The sequence below is a fragment of the Petaurus breviceps genome, unplaced genomic scaffold, assembly GCF_028583685.1.
Source record: "Petaurus breviceps papuanus isolate PSGF00001 unplaced genomic scaffold, PetGlider_PUasm1.0 90743, whole genome shotgun sequence".
NCBI lineage: Eukaryota > Metazoa > Chordata > Mammalia > Diprotodontia > Petauridae > Petaurus > Petaurus breviceps.
In genome coordinates, this window is record NW_027187332.1 from 11,625,254 (window position 1) to 11,640,404 (window position 15,151).

The following is a 15,151-nucleotide window of genomic DNA, read 5'->3' on the forward strand; positions in this document are numbered from 1 at the left end:
AGAATGTAACAACCTTATTGACTCACTGGCCAATCAAGAAGTATCTACTGAAAAACAAGCCTCCCACCCCAGGCTCCAGGTGCACTTTAGCCTAGGGGCAGGGAAGATCTTTAAATTTACATTCCCATTACAAGGTCCTGGGTTATTCTCATCAGTATCTGTGGGGAGATGGTGATCAAGGTGGTGGTGGTGATTTGTCTTTCCTAGCACATACTGCCTCTTGTATCTCAAAACTTCAGGTAGCTTAACTTGACTCTTCTTGCATGTGGCAGTAGATTGAGAGTTCTTCTCCTCTTCCTCCTCCTCCTTCTCCTTCTTCTCCTTCACCTCCTCCTCCTCCTCCTCCTCCCCCTCCCCCTCCTCTTCTTCTTCTTCTTCTTCTTCTTGTTCTTCTTCTTCTTCTTCTTGTTCTTCTTGTTCTTCTTCTTCTTCTTGTTCTTGTTCTTCTTCTTCTTCTTCTTCTCCTCCTCCCCCTCCTCCCCCTCCTTCTTCTTCTTCTTCATTTTAGATATGACTACATGCACCACTTAGTAATCAGCAACCTTTTTTGAGTAACTAACCCTTTTTTCAATCAGATCCAGTTGACCAAGAATATCTTTTAAAGACTAGTAAGAAAGCAGTACACTTTTAAAAATCAGCTTGTCAAAATCCTAAGTATTTTCATTATTATTATTCCAGCTCAATTCTATGATGTTCGTAGAACATATTCATAGCTGAATGCTGAAATATGTGTGATTCATTAAGCTCTCATTCATTATGAAAATAGACTTGAAAATTATATCATTTGTAAATGGAATCATTATGGAAGCAATTTACAAAATATATTAAGCCCTTTCATGATCTTTCTAAAGGAATACCATATACTTTTAAGCACATTGCGGGGCAATTATCATTTTAAAATCTTGAGTCTTATTTTTCATTAATTATTTTATGAAGTATTTTCCTCTACAAATATCTAAATTTGAGTATAATTAATACATAATGTTTGATTCACTCTTTGCAACAGTTTGAAGAATCCTTTTAACTATCAACACTGAATTCAGTTAAAGATAAAAATACAAATTTTAAACAATATAATCCAGGGATATGTTCTATTTTACTCTTCTCAAAATCGTACTGCCCTTTTCCCCTCCCATTACAGTCTATAAGGTGACCCTTCTGGCTTTAATTTTTTTGTCTATCATATTTATAAAGAGAAGCAGCATTTTGTAGTAGAAAGGAAGATTTGGGTTCAATTCCTGACTTTGATGCATACCTGACTGGGTGACCTGTGCAGCAGCACACTTAGCTTCTCAATGCTCTGGGCACCTATTTAAGACTAGAAGTTTTAAAGAAGATACTGATCTGCTCTGGCAGAAGGAATTTCTTTACCTGGGAATTTCCTTTTATAATGAAATTCCAGGTACAATACTCATCCTCCATCCTTGTAAATGTGTAAGAGAGAGAAGCAAGGGCAATAATGGTGCATTAAATAAGGTGTTTAATCCTCTGTACAGCCTTAAAATCAGATATCTGTTTGAAACTAAGAAGGGACTCAAAGTAGATTTTATGTCCTTCCTGTGCTGCATAGACTCACAATACTGTTCATTCCTGAGAACATGCCAGTACATGTTTGTTTCCCAGGAAAAATAGAGCCCCATTCATTATTCATAGAGGATTTCTGGTACAGTAACACATTCATTCTCTCACAGCTCCATGACTAGGGTTTTGTGAAGCTGGAAGATGTTATTTTTGGAGGACAGTTTACCAATTAAAAGTAAACAGCACTTGATTGCTTAATAGTGTCCTTAACATTGATTGGTTATGACTGCAAATGGACAGTGGGAGGGAACTGGTCTCTGTGCTTCCTGCCTGCTTTCTCTACTTAATATGAACATGTTCACTGAGTGCCAGACTGGGGATGTCAGTTAGGGGAAAAACCCTTTTTCTTTTTATCCATGTATAATGCAATTAATGATGTTTATATAGTTGTTTTACTCCTAATGTGGCTGGTCCAGTGATATTTGGCCCAGACCAGGGGTGGGGAACCTGCAGTCTCAAGGCCACATGTGGCCTTCTAGGTCCTGAGGTGTGGCCTTTTGACTGAGTTCAAGTTTTACAGAACAAATCCTTTTATTAAGGGGATTTGTTCTGTGAAGTTTGGATTCAGTAAAAGGGCTACCCTTGAGGGCCTAGTGGAGCCCATGTGGCCTCAAGGCTGCAGGTTCCATAGCCCAGGCTCAGGTCATTTCAACAAAATTGTTAAACTAGGAAACCTAATACCCCTTTATTATGTGGGTGGGAGACATTTGGATCCCAATTCTAGATACTACTGCCTAATGTTTTGTTTTGGTGTTTTGTATGATAGAGAGGCAGAAAAAGTTTCCAGTTCTTGAGCTAAATGAAAAAAATCATTGAAAAGAATTCACTAGCCTCTTGCAGTAGAAAGGATAATTGAGGACCAGCACCTTCAAATGACACAAACTGCTAACTTCTTAATTTGAACACAATGGCAATATAAAAGTGCTGGCCAGAAATTTTAAATCAGGTTCATAATTATTCAGTGCATTTTTGGCATGGAGACAACTAACCATATAAATATAGGAAAACAAACAAAAGAAAATATCAAGATGTTTTTATGTTCCTGTAATTATAGTTAGACCTTACACACACACACACCACACACACACACTCACACTCACACAATTTGTCAGTTTACAGTTTTAACTCATTTTAATTAATATTATTTTACTTTCATTATTGTTTCCTTTTCCTATTATTATTGTCAGTTTACAGTTTTAACTCATTTTAATTAATATTATTTTCCTTCATACCTGGAAATTGTTATAAAATTTTATACTACTCACAAATCATAATACAATGAAGAGGGCATTTGACTTGGATCCAGGAAGACAAGGATTCAGATCCAATGATTTATTAGATGTGTGGACATGGCCAAGTAGCACCCCCCATTAGTCAGTTTCCTATCTATAAAGTAAGGAGGTTGTACTCAACAACCCCTAAGGTCCCTTCCAACTCTAAATGCATAATTTTATGATTCATAACACACTTTAGAGTCAAAAAATATTTTTTATATTTTATCCTACTAGACCTTTAAAACAATCCCATGAAGTAGGTAATGAAAGTATTATTATCTCAAATTAGGAAAATGACATTCAGAGAGGTTAATTGATTTTACCTAAGGTCATTCATTCAGTCTGGAAGTAATAGAGCTGAGAATCTATACCCTATGCCATTTCAACTTTACATACTCTTGATATCTCATTAGCTTGTATATATTCTATAACTCATATATACCCATTCAATTCTGATGAAGAAGTATGGGCTAGTGAATTTGGAGTGAGAATTCTGGAGTTTCAGTTCTCACTTATTTGTTCTATGTGACGTTGGGCAAGTCATATCGCCCCTCAGCATCTTCACCTATAAAATGAAAAGGGTTGGGGCAAATTATTTTCAAGTAAACTTTAAACATTAATACTAACTGGCACCTCAACATACTGTTTGGCACCTATTATATGCCAATGCTTATTGTATCATTGGACCGGGAGATTAAGAAATTTTGTTATAAAGCAAGGACAAGTTTTGGAAAAATCATCCAGCATCACAAAAAAAGACAGTCTATTGGTATTTTCTGCTGAAATGGGAATGGATGGAAAAGAATGAAATTTTCTAAAAATACCCCCCAGAGAGGCATATTCTAACATATTCACCCCATAATTTTCATAGGAATGTTTTATGAACTGGAAGCAGCATATTTCTCTGCTTATTTGTTCTGTTTACTGCTCCCACTAGTGGCTGAGCTGCTTCCTCTGAGTTTTGCTGTCCACATATTCTCTCACACACGAGAAGATTTGTCATAGTTTGAAGAGATTGAGAACAGAGTTTTTATGAAATGATCATGGTAATGTTCCTAAGGAATTATTTTAGTCACTAGAGAAGAGTAAGTTTAAAACATAAATTAATGATTTGCAAACCAAATAATAGAATAATATATAATTCCTGTAGTGAAAAAAAAAACAGTTATTGAAGTATTATAATGGCACTGACCTATTAAAAGTAAGAAAAATACTTTGAGTTTTCTCATTAGCATTGATGGATTTGTGCTGACCTATCTGCATTCTTTTACCTATTGCTTCTTCTGAATATAGCTAGCTGAGGTACCCCTGGTAGCCAAATAAGAGAAGACTAGCATGGATTCTTGGGCTAACCATCTCTAAGTACCTTGAAATGTCAGGTCACAGGTATAAATTAATGTCATTTCAATCAAAGTATAAAGCCCAATTCAAAAATATCAACTTGGAAGAGACAAATTTTTGGTCATTATAAACATCTTTCCTAGACACAATAAAATTATCCCATTCCTATTTTCCCCCAATTAATATGATTTTTTCTCAGTAAATATCTATTTATCTTTTAAAACTTAATCCCTCCCCAAACATGTTATCCATGGTTTTTCAGGTTATTAGGAAGCATACATCTATACATGTAGGTATATGTTTACACATAGATGTATGTATACATATATGTTGAATTCAACAAAGCATCTGTTTCTCAAAACTCCAGAAAAGGCACTCTTCATAAGAAAAGTATAGAAAAGAAGAATGAGAAAAACATATAGATACATTTTAGAAAATTTAGAAAAATTCATGTTTGTTACTAAATTTTGGAATTATATTTTTAAAAATTCTATTCAACATAACTTCTTACCAAGTTATTGACACATGCAGCCATTATAAACTCTGAGGAGGCTTAACTTCTCCTTTTAAAAGACGAATCAGGTTCCAGAGCAAGGTTCTATCTCTCCCTCAGATTTTTAGTGTCATCCCTAAAGGACTGGAATTTTCTTTCTCCAGTGCCATTGACTCAAGCCTCTATACCAGTGTGTTCTTCTCAACGTTAAATGCCAGTGATTAATGCTGAACTTTGATGTAACCAATTAATATCAATTAACTCTTGTGGCAATGTAGCTAGAAGATAAAGACTTATAACCTATTGCTCTCCTTGGATTCTTAAGCACTCCTTGCCTATGCACTTGAACAAAACTAGTCAGAAAAGAGAAAAAAGGCAGAAACTTGCTTGACCTTTTGAATAGACCCCAGTTCTGGCTTGCAGCTAATCAACAATTTTTCTCTTCACCACATGGTTAGCAGGCCTGAACCAGTTATAGAATGTCTTGCTATTCCCTAAGTTGAAAAGTAAGGCCCTTCCATTACACATAGTCAATCATGCCTTTCTGGAAGAAGGCTTCAAACCTCTTCCCCATGGGATGGCAAGAGGCAGAGCACATTCAGTATGTAGTATAAGGCTCAATTGGGAATGCTTCTATCATATAAAAGACAAATTTCAATATATGGACTAAAAACAAAACACAGGGTTTTAATCTTATGGTTATGCAAGTTAATTCCAAGAATATCATCATGTATTCTTTAATTCACTAAAAGATTTTTATGTGGTATTCCAGTAGAAGGTAAACTCCTTGAGGGCAGAAATTCTTTCACTTTGTGTTTGTATGTCTTGCCTTTGGTAGAGGGACCGACTTCATTGATGCAGGTAGCTCACAGGTGAAGAAAAAGACAAGTGGAGGTGCTTAGTGAGTCCTCATTGACTTGAATTAATTTTATTTTTCATCTTGTAACTTTACTTGAGGGGCCACATAACAGTATAGACAGACAATTGGCCTTGGAGTCATGAATAAATGGGTACAAGTGCTGCTTCTGACATACACTTACTGCGTGACCATGGACAAGTCACTTAATTGCTGTGTCTCAGCTAACATCTTAAGATAGAGCTTCTTATCTGGGGGTCCATGGATAGATTTCAGGGGTTCCATGGACTTGGAAAATTAAATGTTTTTCCATGAACCTTTAATTGAAATTTAGCACTTGTTTAATTATGGATTTAAAAAAGAGTATTGTGTGAAAGGATCCATAGGTTTTACTGGACTGCCAAAGGTAGTTTAAGTTTAAGAAACTCTTCTAGACTATAAATTACCAAGGAGCTGATTTACATTTGTAGGTAGAATTTCTCACAGGGGACTTCCTACATCATTGAAATCAGATTTCTGTTCTTAATATATTAAGAAAGAAACAAAATAAAAACCACTTGGCGATCCTGGGTCAGAGATATCCTTTGTTAGAAAAATCTTGATTCTAGAATGCTATCATGGGTCCCCTCTAATAAGTCAAAGTACTACAACCCTAGTTACAATCCTAGTTAAACAGCCTAGTAGAATAAAACCTTATCATCTCAGCATGTTATATTTCTTTTGTAAATGTCTATATGGTCCCGCTCCACACTAAAGCTATCAGCCGACGTTCATTATCACTGAGAACTTTCAAAACATAATACTTAAATTTCAATGAAAAGGGGAACATGATTCAGAGATGAAACTCAACAAAATGTGAATAGCTAGTCTGCATAATATAAGCATGTGAAGTCACTTCTCTTGCCCCTAAATTTACACTTCTCATCTGTCTCAAACTGAAAACTACTCAGAACTCAATGTACTTCCTTTGGAAGAAAGAGCACCAGAGACTTTTTCTCGATATTTTATGTTTGTTATTTAAACATGTAACCATCCCATGCAAGATTAATATCTGAAATTGTAACAGTTATTACATACCTAAGTAGATTGTCTTTTTCAATTATTTTGTACTTGTATTTTTACTTCTATGTATTTATGAATACTTATGAATAACTCTATATACTCATATATTTTATACTTTTTGATCTATTTCACTTATATAATGCCTCTTTATGCTATTTTATTTATCAATGTAATAGATTATAGTAGACTTTATTTTGTCTTACCTTTTAATTTCCAATGAGAAAACATGAATGTTCTGAGTCTTAATGGAGTTATCAAAGATGGTACAGTGGACAAGAGTAGTAGATTGAAGAATTAGATTACTGCCCCTAGAACCTTACTAGCTAAGTGATCCTGGGAACTCAACTTTTTTTCAGCCTCACTTTCCTCACCTCTAAAATGGGAAAATAAAAGCCCCTACCTTGTAAGGTTATTGTGAGGCATATGTACAGTGTTTTGAAAACTTTAAAGCACAATATAAAAGCTGGTGTCAACATGAATTTAAATGAAAACAGTCAATATAACAAGGTTGAGGTCTTTAATCAGGGCAAGTGAGCTTCAATTTGGGGTACTATACAGCAAGTGCTCGGGTGCCCAAGGAGGGGGGCTGTGAACAGGATTTATATAGGGTACTAAGGCAAAGAGAATGACTAGGCTGCAGTTGGGAGGGGTTCAGCATCTCAAAGTTTCATAAGGTAAGTTGTTTTTCATAACAAGCAAAAGTCCATAAAGAAACCTTGGGAATTCCTAGAAGGGAGAGTTTGGGAGATCTATAAAATAATCAGAGACTGGAAGTGACAACCTCTGATCAGTCTCAGGCAGTTCATTAGCCTTGGAACTGACACCCAGGCAGCTCTCGTCAGTTCTTAACTGTGTTAGTCACTAGCTATTATCAATATCATCAATAAGTATACCATTATTAAAAGAATAATTCAGAACCATTAGCAATGAAATTGTTCCAAAAAACAATGGTTTTTAAAGGCAATCTGGGAATGTACCTAGCTGGTCATGAGATAAAAGGGATAAATGATGGATACCTGTGAAGAAAACTTGCAATAAGTTCTCTTTACATGGGGTAGACCCTATCCGGAGTATTTGTGGGATAACATAGAAAAAGGGTGTATAAGATAAGAAAAACAGTATAGGTTGCAATCTACATCATAGGAGAAAGTATGTACTTTGGATGAGACTACAGATTAACTATCAAAATACTTTACCCCAAGGGATCTGGGATAGAAGAGGCAAAAATGCTATCTTATGAACAATATTGGTTTTGTTACATTTTTGTTGGATACGTCACCTTTTGACTGATTCCTGGAAATGAAGTTCTCTTTAAGTCACTGCAAGCTAGTGTCTTGGATCGGAAATACATAGCATGATAAGAAAGAGAGTCCACAAATGCAGTCGACTAGTTAAATATGTTCTATTAACTCTCTTTATAGAAAAGCTTACAATTATGTGTTGAACTATTTTTTTTTTCAGGTTATAGAATTCGTTCATTGATGTGCTTCTGAGATAACCAAAAACTAAATTCAATTAAATAATTACAGTTTTAAATTCTCTTGGCTAAACACTGCCATATCAATTAGTCAAAAATCTGATTAAATAGATCAACACGGCCCCTGATTCTGAAGGCCAAACAGACTCTGGTTTCAGAGACTAGAAAGAACATTTCAAAGGCATGAACTACCTCTTGTACCTTGGAGTTCTGCCTTCCCCGGGGACCATTAGCTACCCAGCTAGTTTTCAACTGCCCTAAAGATATAATTTTAATTGGTTTGTATTTGCACTAGGTGAATTCTTGGGGCTCAATAAATGTTAAGTAATCTACTAGGATCTAATGGAGGAAAATCTATGAAAAGAAAATGAGGCATTGTTTTCATCTTTTCCAGCTATTATTCATCTAAGTTTCCCCTCTCTTTTTTCATGGTAACTCAGTAACCCACTCAGTGCCCACTGTGGAGGCACCTAGCCACATTGCACTTGTTAAATTTTGGACAGCTTTTTCATCACAATATCTGTTTTCAACAGACAGGTTAATAATGCCATATAGATTTGTGACAAAATAAAATTTTGGATACTCAAAAGTCCCATCTTTTATTTTCATAGCATTTAATTTCAACTGCTTTTCAAAGGAGAAAATAGAATAAATGGGGGTGGGATAGGATGGAGGGAAATATAGTTAGTCTACCACAATATAACTAGTATGGAAATGATTTGGGTAACTACACATGTACAATCTATATTGAATTGCTCATCTTCACAGTGGGGGTGGGTGAGGAGGGAAGAAGGGGAAAAATATGGAACTCAAACTTTTAAAAACAAATGTTTAAAAAAAATTGTTTGTTTTACATGCAACTTGGAAATAAGATATATAGGTACTGGGGTATAGAAACCCACCTTGCCCTACTAGAAAGTTAGGGGGGTATAAGATAAGGATATAAGAGAGAACAGATTGGGGGAAGGGGTATTCAGTAGGTTATATTGGGGTGGGGGTAGGGGAAAGACAGGGAGAGAAAAAATTGTAACTCAAAATCTTGTGGAAAACTAAAAATAAATAAATTTTAAAACAGAAATATAAAAAAATAATTTCAACTGTTTTGTCCTACTTTGATCAAAATGTATAAAGAAGAAATAAAATTCACTGTGCTTCTCATCCATATATCAGAACTACTAAGCCAAAGGATAGCTAAAATTCCATACCTTTTTTAAAAATTCTTCCTCTCCTTTTTATAAATGTAATAAAGCAAAAAAATTATTATTCAATTCTGAAAAGTGATTGGTGTTTTGTAGTTATCGGTTTCTTTTACAGTAGGTGAGAGACAAATTAGATATTAATGTCTCTGTAATGATTTTATCATCATTTCTTCTAGTCTGAGAGAAAGAAGGGGTTGCTCCTATTCTTAAAAGCTAGAGGTTTTATTCCATCTTTTGTCAGATTTGCTGAACACTGGAAAGTGTTCGCATTTCCACTGGAGAGTGAATTGGATTCAAGAAACATTGGTTTTGGACCTGCCTCTATTGCTAGCTACACCTTGATCTGGGCAAGTCTTCATCTCTCTGTGCCTTAGTGTTCTTAATTATGAAATCAGAAAGGGGATTTGGGTTAGATGATCCCTGGTTTCCCTTTTGATTCAAGTTCAGATTCTATTTTTCTTAAAGGTTCTTGTTTTTTGCCTTAAATTTCTTTATCATCTTCAATTTTGCTCTTTGTAGCAGCAAGCACCCCAAGCGTCCTCAGGGTTTGCTGCCAACACAGATTCTTGCATCTGCTTTGATAAAGGAAAGCAACTCAAAATGGGTTAACAAGCTTACTTTAATCAGTCAGACATGTATCGTTTACCTAGTTCAGGGGAAGGAGGTCAGCACCCCAAACTTCAAAGTATACAGGCAGAATTATCAAGACAGAAACAGATCAAGTAAACAGCTTTCAAACTGTCCAACCATTACATCCATACCCAATCAACATCTGGGTTTCAACATCTGGGTTTCAAAGCCGGGGGGCTCTGGACAAAGGCTTCCCAGAATCCATATCAAATCACAGAACACTTCTCAAAGTGAGCCCCAAAACAAAGCTACACATCAGGGCTTATATAGCCTTCTCCTGGCTCAGAGAATGTAACAACCTTCTGGACCCACTGGCCAATCAAGAATTATCTACTGAAAAACAAGCCTCCCACCCCAGGCTCCAGGTGCACTTTAGCCTAGGGGCAGGGAAGATCTTTAAAATTTACATTCCCATTACACTCTTCTTCCAAAACATAGCACAGGTCTCCCCTATCTTGGAAAACAAAATCCATTTCTACTCTTCTTCTTAAATAGCTAGGTGGTGCAATGCTTTGAGATCTGAACTTGAGTCAGGAATACCTGAATTCAAATCCCACCTTTGATATTTGATAGCTCTGTTACACTTGGGAAGCTACCTAACTTCTTTCAGCCTTAGTTTCTTCATGTGTAAAATTGGGATAATAATGGAATCTATCTTCTAGGGTTATTTTGATGATCAAAAAAAATAACACCCGGGGTGGCTAGGTGGCGCAGTGAATACAGCACTGGCCCTGGAGTCAGGAGGACCTGGGTTCAAGTTTGGCTTCAGACACTTCACACACACACACACACACACACACACACACACACACACACAAATTGGAATGTGACCTTGGGCAAGTCACTTAACCCTAACTGCCCTCCAAAAAAGCAAAAAAGAAAAAAGAAAAAGAAATAGAAAAAGAAATAACACCTTAAGTAAATAATACCTTTCTGTTGACAACTTTTAGGCTCTATGTAATGACAAGTTAATAATATTTACCCTGGGGGTGGGGAACCTGTGGCCTTAAAGGCCTGAGTTCTGTGAAGTTTGGATTCAGTCAAAGGACCAGATTTGAGGACCTAGAGGGTTGCATGTGACCTCAAGGTCATGGGTTCCCCACTCCTGCTCTACTTCTACCTTTACCCTCAATTTTACTTCCAAATTTCCCAAATGAGGGGTCTATATCTCTTCCCATCTCCTCTCCCCTTGAATCTAGCTTTGCTTTCTTTAGACACCCTAGTGGACAGGCTTTCTTTAAGGCCCCCAGGAATTTTCTTTTTTAAATTTCAGTTGCAAATTGACACCTCCTAGTTATTAAAACTTTCTATTCTTTTGTTTTGACATGCCACAAAATCTGCAGTCTCTTCCTACATGTCCAACAAATTATTTTGTTTCTTTTATTCACTTCTCTTGTTCCAATCCCTCAAAATTAAGTGATCCTCAGCCTTATTGTCTTCACTCTCTAAATTCTCTTTCTTATTGATCCCCTCATATTTTCCTTACTTGAATTGTGACGGTATCTCAAAATCTCTACTTCTGTGAAGTCATCCAAACTGCTTTGTATCTCTAGTTGACTCAAACTCATTTCTGAAAACAGCTCATCATTTTCATCTTCTAAACCAACTCTTCATCCCAAATTGTCTATCTTGGACTTAGTGTGGTGTAGTAGAAAGAGTTCCAGAACAGAAGTTTGAAAATCCTGGAATTCTAGCTTCTGCTTTCAATACTTTGTATCTATGGACAAATTTTACTTTTCTGAGCCTTAGCGTCCTTATTTGAGAAATGTGTTGAAAATACCTGTCATGTAAAATGCATTGGTAATGAAGATCAAATTAGGTACTATATATGAAATTACTTTGTAAAACATAAATATACATTTAGTTAGTCTATTTTAAGGTGTTACTTTCTTCAGTCAGGTTATTGACTCTCATTTCATAATTTTCTTGCATCATTCTCATTTCTCTTCCCAATTTTTCCTCCACTTTTCTTATTTGCTTTTTCAAAATCCTTTTTAAGCTCCTCTATGGCCTGTAACCAGCTCATATTTTTCTTGGAAGCTTTTGGTGCAAGAGTTCTGACTTCACTGTCTTCCTCTTGTTCCATGCTTTGATCCTTTTTGTCCCCAAAATAAGAGTGTAAAGGTGGGTTGCTCTGTTTCCTTCGCTTACTTTGCCTGCTCATGTTGCCACTCAATTACTTGACTTTTGGGCTTTTTGCCACAGTAGGACTCTGCTACCAAATAGGCGAGCTTCGTACCAAATCCTGGGGTTTTCTCACCTGCCAAAGGTATTAGTTGGGTGCCGTCTTGAAGCCTCCACATGCTCTGGCAAGCTGGTCACACACTCCAGGACCTCCATCCTAGACCTCAATCCAGATCCAAGCAGGTTAAAGCAAGAGGGACTACCTCTCAGGCTGGTTGCTTGGTCCCCCTACAATCTGCAAGGCAGGAGCTGAAGCTGCCACGTGGCAGTGGCTGCATGGCCCTTCCCTCCACGGCTGTGGCTGCCTTGAGGCTAAGACCTCCAGTTCATGTGAGGCATGTGACGCTCGCATCAGCTCCCAGAGTGCTGTGCTGGCTGCTTCCTGCCAGCCTGCTGGGCTGTTCTCGGTGGGAGGTTAGCTTCTCTGTGTCATTTTGTGGGTTCTATAGGTCCAAAGTTTGTTCAGAGTCACCTTTCATATGAATTGTGGGAGGTGGAAGCCAGAGCCTCTTGGAAGTCCTATTTCTACTCCACCATCTGGACTCCTATAAATATATATTTAAAAACTATTGATAGTGACAGTATTATAAGGTATTACTAAATGGCAATATTTAATCTCCCCTTGAAACTAAGAGACAACTCCTTTTCATCTTCATATTCCCTATAACATCTAGAACAATGCCTTGCATATCAAGACACTTAATTGTTGATTTATTAATCTCTTAGGTTTTGGGGCTCAAACTCTTGGTGTTATTATTGACACAGAAAGCAAGTTTGAAGTTATCTTGACTTGAGGTGAATTCTGCTTCAGATATTTAGTGGCTGTGTGACCCTGAACAAGTAATTTCAGCATTTCAGTCTCAGTTTTCTCATCTATAAAATGAGAGGAGTGGGTTAAACAACCTCTATGGTCCCTTCCAACTCTAAATCTATGATACTATAATCCCTGGCCTTTTCTTTTGTTTTACTCAGTGAGACATTAAGCATACTCAAATATTAATTTGAAATGTATCTGTCCCTTTCCCACTGCTAGCATTAAAATTTAGTCCAACCCTCATAATCTCACATATGGACAATGGTTCAGGTATATCTCATACAATATGCACTGGCATTGATATGCACAATTGATTTGAAGTTTCCAAAGACAGATTAATTTTCCTGATCAACCAGAGACTTTTCATGGTTTCCTATTTTCCAATGGTGCTGAAAACTAAACCCCTTTCCATTTTTCTTGGCAAATCTACCTATCCATACAACTTTATTTTTCACCACTTCCCAATCTGGTACTTACATTTTATTTGTGTTAATACTTTATTATGCTCTGAATATACCATGATGCTCTTAATCTCTTGTTTTAATTGATAGTGTTCCCCTTGTGTGGAATGCTCCTTCTTGGTCCATCTAACTCTCCAAATCTTATCCATTATCTTACCCATTATTCATTTCAAACCCTACCTAGTAAAAGAATCCTTGCTTGACTAATATGACTCTTATTTGTTGCAGTTTCATGTTGCATTGTGGGGGTCATCTCAAAAGAATTAAGACTGAAACCACCTCTAATCCAAGAAAAGGCATTCATTGAGAGTTATGCTCTCTAGCAAGCTGTGTTCCAAGAGGAACTGGCAACTTATCAGAGTAAGGAAGAATTTTTATAGGAAAAAAGATGCAATTCCATAACACATATTATGAATATTAAAAAGGCAGGAGGGTTTTGTCAATGGATTAGACAATGGGGAGGGGTCTCAGTCTTGGTGGAACTGTGCATGCAATTAACTACAATGCATACAGAAAAGCCCAAATTGGGGGGGGGGGCATTACTATATGATAATGATATAATAAGCCTCTATACATCACAAGTTCACCTAAAGGACAGGTTTTTTTGTTGTTGTTGTTTTTGGAGGGGGGAAGGAAATTTGGGTTGTGACTTGCCCAAGGTCGCGCAGCTAGTAAGTGTCAAGTGTCTGAGGTCAGATGTGAACTCAGGTCCTCTTCACTGCACCACCTTGCTGACCCAAGGACAGCTTTTGTTCTTACTGTGAAAGAGCCTACTTAGGGAAAGAATTTTCTGGTTTTGGGGGGTCCATATCGTGCTTGGGAATCCCTGTAGTTCTGCTTTCTGATTGGTTGGCTATTGTGGTCCTGTCTGACATTAGCTGGTCATGGTTGTGGTTAAGCACATGGACACACCTGCTGTTTTTGTGAGAAATATGAGGAATGGGTCTGAGGGCAGTGGCTAGATGGGAAAGTGGCTAGAATTCCATCATATGGATATACACCTGCTGTTCTAGTGGGGCATGAGTTCATGGACAGGTCTGCTCTTCTAGTGAGGCAATAAGTCATATATGAGGAAGTTAGGATATTGATTCGGGGAAGGAGGAAGTAACTAGGTAGGGGCAGGGGTCCTGCTGTTCAGTGATTGAGTCTGGGGACCTGTGGTGTGGTTAAAGTCAGATTTTGTGGTTAAATCAGGACATGTCTACTGTCCAATGAGGCCCATAAAAAAGTTGGGATATTGGGGCTGGGGGAAGCTTTATTAGGATTTCATTATATACATTTCATCCTCATTTGTAAAACACTGATTAACTATGGCACAAAATTTATGATTCAATTTTATATAGTACAAGATTGTCCAGTCTTGTTTCATGTGTGCTTATCTTCCAAACTTCTTGTTTGCAGGAATCATGCGTTCAGTTTTGGTATCTCCCATAGCACATGGCAAAATAGTTGTAGCAGGCACTCTATTAACATTGGTTAATTTATTGTTTGGTTTCTAAATCTTAATAAACAACATACATTCTATTTTCACTGTTTTATATTCTAATGGATTTCCAAACTCAATTGCATTTAGCTTCTCTAAAGAATTTAACTTTGAATTGGGGTTATGAAATAATTTTATCTTTTTTTAAAATGAGATTTAGTATTTATCTACAATAGATATAAATAGATTATCTCTCCAGACATTTTTAAAAATCAAGACTGTGCCCAGATGGGAAATCTAGAAATCAAAGACTTAAAAATTTATCTAGAGTGTTACCTCATTCATGAAGCCTTCTT